The 6356-nt window shown below is 38.3% G+C and overlaps 1 long non-coding RNA gene across 1 annotated transcript; it reads left to right on the top strand.

Moving 5' to 3' along the window:
- Nucleotides 1–15: 15 nt before the first annotated feature.
- On the top strand, nt 16–3383 carry LOC130266398 (uncharacterized). Its single transcript, XR_008842874.1, has 2 exons — nt 16–364; nt 1785–3383. It is a non-coding gene; the product is annotated as an uncharacterized LOC130266398 (long non-coding RNA).
- Nucleotides 3384–6356: the final 2973 nt, after the last annotated feature.

The raw sequence follows: 6356 nt of genomic DNA, 5'->3' as shown, positions 1-6356 counted from the left end.
TGTCACTTAGAGAATTAGCAGTATAAAATTGCAATTGACCATTTGAAGTAGATTATGAATGGGTCTGTATTTCCAGTATTATGTTGATAGAGGGAATTTTTATTTAGTACAATACAAGCTATAGGTGATGGAGTGAGGTGGAATTTTTCTCTAAATGTCTAAAACATTAGCATGTCTGACACAATCACTTGCACATAGGATTGGTTTGGGCTAGAATAATTGTAATATGTTTTTAAAAATAAATTAAATGGGCTGTTTGAAACTTTAGGAACCAGATGATCCTGATGCCCCAGATGAACATGAGTCTTCTCCACCTGAAGATGCCCCACTGTACCCCCATTCACCTGGTTCCCAGTATCAACAGGTAAAAGCTCTGAGTTGAACTATTTATTCAGAGTTTCAGGTTTGCTTTTTTTAACATTTATGGTGACTTAAATAATAGGCATTTAGCCAGAAGCGTATTATTGTCAAATACTGTGTTTAGAGGAGTAAAGATAAAGGTACACCTGCATTTCACCAGGAGCAGTTTCATCAGGGTTTTGGGTGAGAATTTTATCAGATCAGGGATTCATCATCCACAGAAAGAGCAGAGAGATTGATGCCATCACAGCCTAGTGCATACTGAATTTGATTCTGTAGTATTTATTGATATTGATACTATTTTGTGAGTTGCTTACTTGTTTTCAAATATAAAATCAAGTCTCAAGGCCTGAATTTGGTAACTGGAAGGCACTTGGAAAAAAAGCAAATGGCTTTGTTGCCATGTAACTCATGCTATGAACACTGGTCTGTAAATCTTAAGTACGTATAAAATCCAAGTATAAATGACTTCTTTGTTAATACTTTCCACTGGAAAGCCAAATCTGGAAGAAATCATAACTAGGATGTTCTTATTGAATTGACTAAATTATTAGATTCCTCACTTAGTTGCCATTTTTTGTTCCAATTCATTCTGTATATTCCAAATCTGCTAATTGAATTTCCTTTCCTGCCCAAATCCATTTTCCCCTCCATCTTGCTTTCCTTACTTGATGTTCTCAGCAGAGCAGTTGGTAAGTCATGCAGATTTTCCCACTCCTTCCTGATCTCCCAAGTTCAGACACATTCCATAACCTCACCATTGCCCTTGTCATGTGTTCACTTTATTGCAAGAGATAGCATTTCTCACTAACACACACACAATCCTCATACTCTTGGTTTTTCCACAGACTCTGCAAAACAGTAGATAAATAAGATGGTTCTGTCTGTGACTTTCTAAATTGGGATGGAGCATTTGCAGAAAGCTTCTGGTCTAGATTTCATTCAGTTCTGTAACACTGAGATTTACCCCTTAAAAATTAAAGTATGCTGCATAAACACAGGTTTGCTTTTCCTGTTGTTTTAGAGAAAGGAGTCGAACTGGTTCAATCTGTTAATAAAGTATGTGCACGGTTTAATGTGGCAGCACATAGGCAACCTCTCTTGGTCTCCTTTTTTCCTTTCTTGCTGCTTTTGCTTTGCATGTAACTGTTTGTGATTCAAAAGCTGAGATTACTGTTTCAATTGATCCTTTTATCTCTACAAGTTGAAAGTCTTTTTCCTTTGTGTGTAAATTGGCAAGGTAAGTGAAAGGTGTGAATCAGGAGTGAAGCAGCTGAGTTGTGTGTTCATACTGATGTAGGTACATGAGACGTTGGTGTGCTTGAGGAGTGTTTCCAGTGGTCTGAGTGGAAAGGGGGAAAGCAGGGAGTCAGGAGACAGCCCACAGGTTTAAATCCCTTTGAAATGTGTGTGCTTTGTTGCAGAATAACCACGTGCATGGACAGCCATATACGGGCCCGGCAGCACATCATATGAACAACCCTCAGCGAACTGGCCAACGAGCACAAGAAAACTACGAAGGCAGTGAAGAAGTTTCCCCGCCTCAGACAAAAGATTAGTGAAATGCACATAATCAATTAACTTGCTCCATCAAGACTGTGCACCCAGGCCTTACAGTCCAACTTTTCTCTGTGTCTGGCTAATATTTAAAACTAGAAAAACTATTCCTAATCAACATGGAGTGGAGAGTCTATTCACTGTCTTATCTGCAGAAAATTGCTGTCAATATATAACCCGCCTGCAGTGGAAAGTGTATAGTGTTTTGTAATAAATGGCCTGATGCTAATGTGTAAATGGCAAAGGTGTATATAGTATATTAATGTTTGACTGTTAATTCTTGAGCAAGAAACATTTTTTTTTTGTCTTGATGAGACTCACAGATCTACAAAAACAAAAAAATAATTTCTCGATATATCTGCTGCGCTCTGCAACCAGTGTTGCCTGCCTCATGGCAGTTGGATCAACTCCTTTACGAAAAAGCCTATCCATGTCAACCACAAAAATAGTTTCATGTTAATTCTTTGCCACTGGAGTCGATTTTACTATGAGCAACTTAATGGCTGGTAACCTTTTAATTATTTGGTTGATGTGGAAAATTGGTGATGTAACATTGTTTCTAGATCTTTTTTCATTGCCTTTTTCATTCTGGTATTAGGTTAATCACTTTGAAGCTATAGTTATGCTGTAACATTTAGCATGGCTTCACACCAAGTTAGTGTAGCCAATGAGGGGAAAAAAAAAAACAAAAAACAAACATGACAGCAGTTGTCCCAATGTGACAACTGTATTGCTCAGAACTTTTTCTTCTTACACCTAGACTATAAAATGGGGAGGGAAAATGTGACAAACAAGTGGTTTTCAGTTTCACATATGTTCCTCACATCTGATGTTTGACAGTTCTCTCTCTGGGTGGGATAAAGAACACTTAGTTTTCAGTAATAGGAATTTAAAAGATTTAAAACAAATATGCAAAAATTTGCTATGCCAGGATGCCTGGAGCATAATAGACTGTATTTGGTGTGCTTGTTTTGTTTCTTTGGTAGAGCTTATTAGATAAACTTCTAACACTTTCCTTCTACTGCATCCCAGTGAAGTGGAAGTCAACAAAATCACAGAGTACTTGTGAGTGCCACTGCACCAAGTTAACTTGCTGGTTTTCTGCTCGTTCACAGTTCTACTTGAAAGCGAGAATTGTCTTAGCTCTTTATCCATTATACAGAAAATCTTAACATTAGAAGCAGGGTTTAAATATAAAAGAAACTACTGGTTAGTCAAATACAATTCTGAGGTATCTCTATTCCAGAATAAACATTTGTTTAAAGACTTAAAGAAACGCATCAGTAAATACTGTATTTAAATGAAAATTGGTAACTTGAATGTGTGTAATTTTTTGGAACCTGTCTAAAAACCAAATACCCCTGCAAAACAGATACAGCCCACCCTATACTATTTAAATATTTTGCTGTTTTATTTTATAGAAATTATTTTGCTGAATTCACAAATAGAATTTGATTTAAGAAGAATGTTTTGTCCTGTGGTGTGTGTTGTTTTTTGGGGTTTTGTTTTTTAATGGACTGCACAGAAAGGTGAATTCTGTGCAGTGGCACTATGCTGAATTCTGGAACAACAGTCACATTGAGATTCTGTGCACAAAAAAAAAATTTGGCCCTCAAGAATAAAATAATCAGGACAATTACACTGTAAAAGTTTCTTAATGTGATTTATCTTGTACTTTTTGTATGTTTTTATATATACATATATATATTTAAGAGCACAAGCTTGATGGTGTTTTTTACAAATGAGTTGATAGAAACAAAGTTGCTTATCAAATTAAAGGTCTGTAGTTTTGAAATGAACAATGGAAAATTCAGTCCAAGTGCATTCTTAGGCATTTAGTGTAACAAGGAAGGGACACAGAAGATTTTTGAATATGCCGTGTAGCGATGATCACTTTTATGCTTCCATGTTTTTCCTAGTGCTCAAGTTATTTCAGATTTTTTCATAGTTTTTTAGTAATACCATTTTACCTGGACTTAGTAAATTTGGATAACGTGTTCCCATTTATGTTTGGGGATGTTTGTTGGAGGTTTTAACTAAAAAAATTCTACCCTGAGTTCTCAAGTTGAAATATTTATTTGGACCAGTAATTGTTAAACAAGCTATCTCAGAGGCGATTATTACGTATTTTGTACTATATAGGTAAAATATATAATGTGCTAGTTCAGCCTTGCCAAATGTGTTTGCTTTTAATAGTGCAATGATTGTAGAGACATGTCAAACCTGTGACACTTTAAGGCTGTGGCTTTCTCCAGCCATACTCAGCCCAGCCCCAGAATTGGGAATGGCTGCAGTGGCAATTGTTTTCCAGGCAGCAAACTGAGGATATTGTGCATCTTTGTGACATGAAGAAGGATATAAACCCATATGGTTTGCTGCAGCTGTTGCTTTTTAAACAGGCAGCTCCAGTGTAAGGTGCAATGTTTTCTTCACTCTGGGCAAAACCATTTTGAATTGTACTTCTTAACAAATATTGTACAAGCAAAAAGTTTGATATGCACGTTTCTGTCGCAGCATTTTGGCAGGTGCCTTTCAGGCGATGCACCTGGCGATACCTCGTTGGTGATGGCACACTCTAAAGCAGTAGCCCTCAAAGTGCCTAAAGATTTAATTCCCCCATTACTGATTTCAGTCCTGTTTTCTGTTTAGATCAGTTTCTAGGGAATCTTTGGTCTTCCATAAAATGAGCCAATAAATAGTAAAGCAATTCCTCGTGTTCCTGGCAGTGTAACATGGAATACATAGAAACTGAAAATCCATAGGTGATGTTGAGTCGGGGTTAGTGTGTAGTTTAACCTTGGGGGAAATCCATAACCTTACTGAGCAGAATTTCTCCATCTTGTACACTTGGATTGTGGTTGTTTAGTGACTAAATTAAGCTTTTAACACTTCCTGCTGTCAGTGTTAAAAATAGTACAGCCATATATAAAAATAATTCAGTCACTGTTTGTGCATCAGTAAATGTACTGTGTTTTGATCACAGAGTTGGTCACCTGCACCTGTGTTACCCCTTTGACAAGAAGGAGATGGCTCAGGGTTCAGTCAAAGCTTGTTTGTCCTGCAGGACCCAAACTTCTGGGAATGGACAAGCAGAACATGATTCTGCTTGACTTGGAATTTTTCACAATATTTTCCCAGCTGACTACCTGCTCTGAAAATTGGAGTTCTGTTTTTCAAGCTTGTGTATCTTGCTGAAATTGAGCCAGAAAGAAAGTAAATTTCCCCATTGACTTTTTTTTTTTTTTTTTTTTTGAGTGAAACTTTAGACAACATGAGAGATTTGTGTTATATTTGCTATTATGCCTTCTCAGCCACTCTGTTGTGCCTAGCTTGTGTGTTTTAGCATATGTGTAATGAAAAAGCACTTATGGTTCCAAAACTTCCTGTATATTTCCTGAGATCCAGGAGAGAATGAGATTAGCCATTCTGCCAAAGTTAAAATGGGCAAAAATTGGCTGCTGTAGCAATTTACTTCATTTTTGGTTTCAATAAATTTTGTCTACCTCTTAAGTCTTTTGCCAGAAGTGAATAGGCTGATGAACTGTGTCAGGGTAAAGTGGCTCCATGTTTTTGTTGGCATGAGTTCCAGTTACTGGGCATTGCAGGGAAACTTTCAGTGCAATGGATTTAACTAAAAATGGAAGCTAAAGACTGACTGTATAAATTAGAGGAAGAAGTTGCATGTTGGGAAATTTGCAGAGTAACCAATTAAGCATTTAAATATCTCAGTTAAACCTAGCCCACACTTTCAAAAGAAGTGAAAGAAAATTCTCTGCCCCATGATGAAAGACACACCTTTATTTTTGGGAGGGTGAGATGCAGATGCCAAGCTCACATTTCTTAGGGCAGGTGTGGGAGTTTCCCATTTGTGGCTCTGCTCCAGCACAGCATAATCGGGACAACAGTGACTTTGGCACTCTGTCTTCTTACTTTTCATGCTCTCCATCACATTCATGATACCACTTTTCCCACAGCCATGAGGTCTTGGAAATGAAGTCTGCACCTGCCTTGGTACAGCCAGACAGAAGAGGTTTTCTGGGAGCAGTAGGAAGTGTCCTGTACAAACTGTGCTGCACAGAGGTGCTGCAGGGACAGAAGGAAAAGTGAGAGGATCCCAGCTGCTTCCTCCTGCAGGGTTCCTGCTCTCCTTGCAGGTGCTATGGTGAGGGAGATGACACCAAACCTCTCTAGAGCTCGGTGCATTTTCTCCTGCTGGCAGCTGGGATCAGAGTGATCTGTGTGTGCCCTCTGTCCCATTCCAGGGTGTCCCTGTCCCTGCCTTCCATGGGTTGCTATGCCAGCACAGTTGTTTGGCTGAGGGTTGCTCTCCATTCCAGACTGGAGGTAGGGCTTTAACCCAGCCCAAGCACTGTTGCTTTTCACACTGGAACTTCCTAAGGGTCTTGCCATAAATCTCCCATTATTTCTAAGTAATAAAG

Source organism: Oenanthe melanoleuca, unplaced genomic scaffold (genome assembly GCF_029582105.1).
Source record: "Oenanthe melanoleuca isolate GR-GAL-2019-014 unplaced genomic scaffold, OMel1.0 S033, whole genome shotgun sequence".
In the NCBI taxonomy this organism is placed as follows: Eukaryota; Metazoa; Chordata; class Aves; order Passeriformes; family Muscicapidae; genus Oenanthe; species Oenanthe melanoleuca.
The sequence above is the reverse complement of the archived record's forward strand: the minus strand, read 5'-3'. Positions and strand labels throughout refer to the sequence as shown.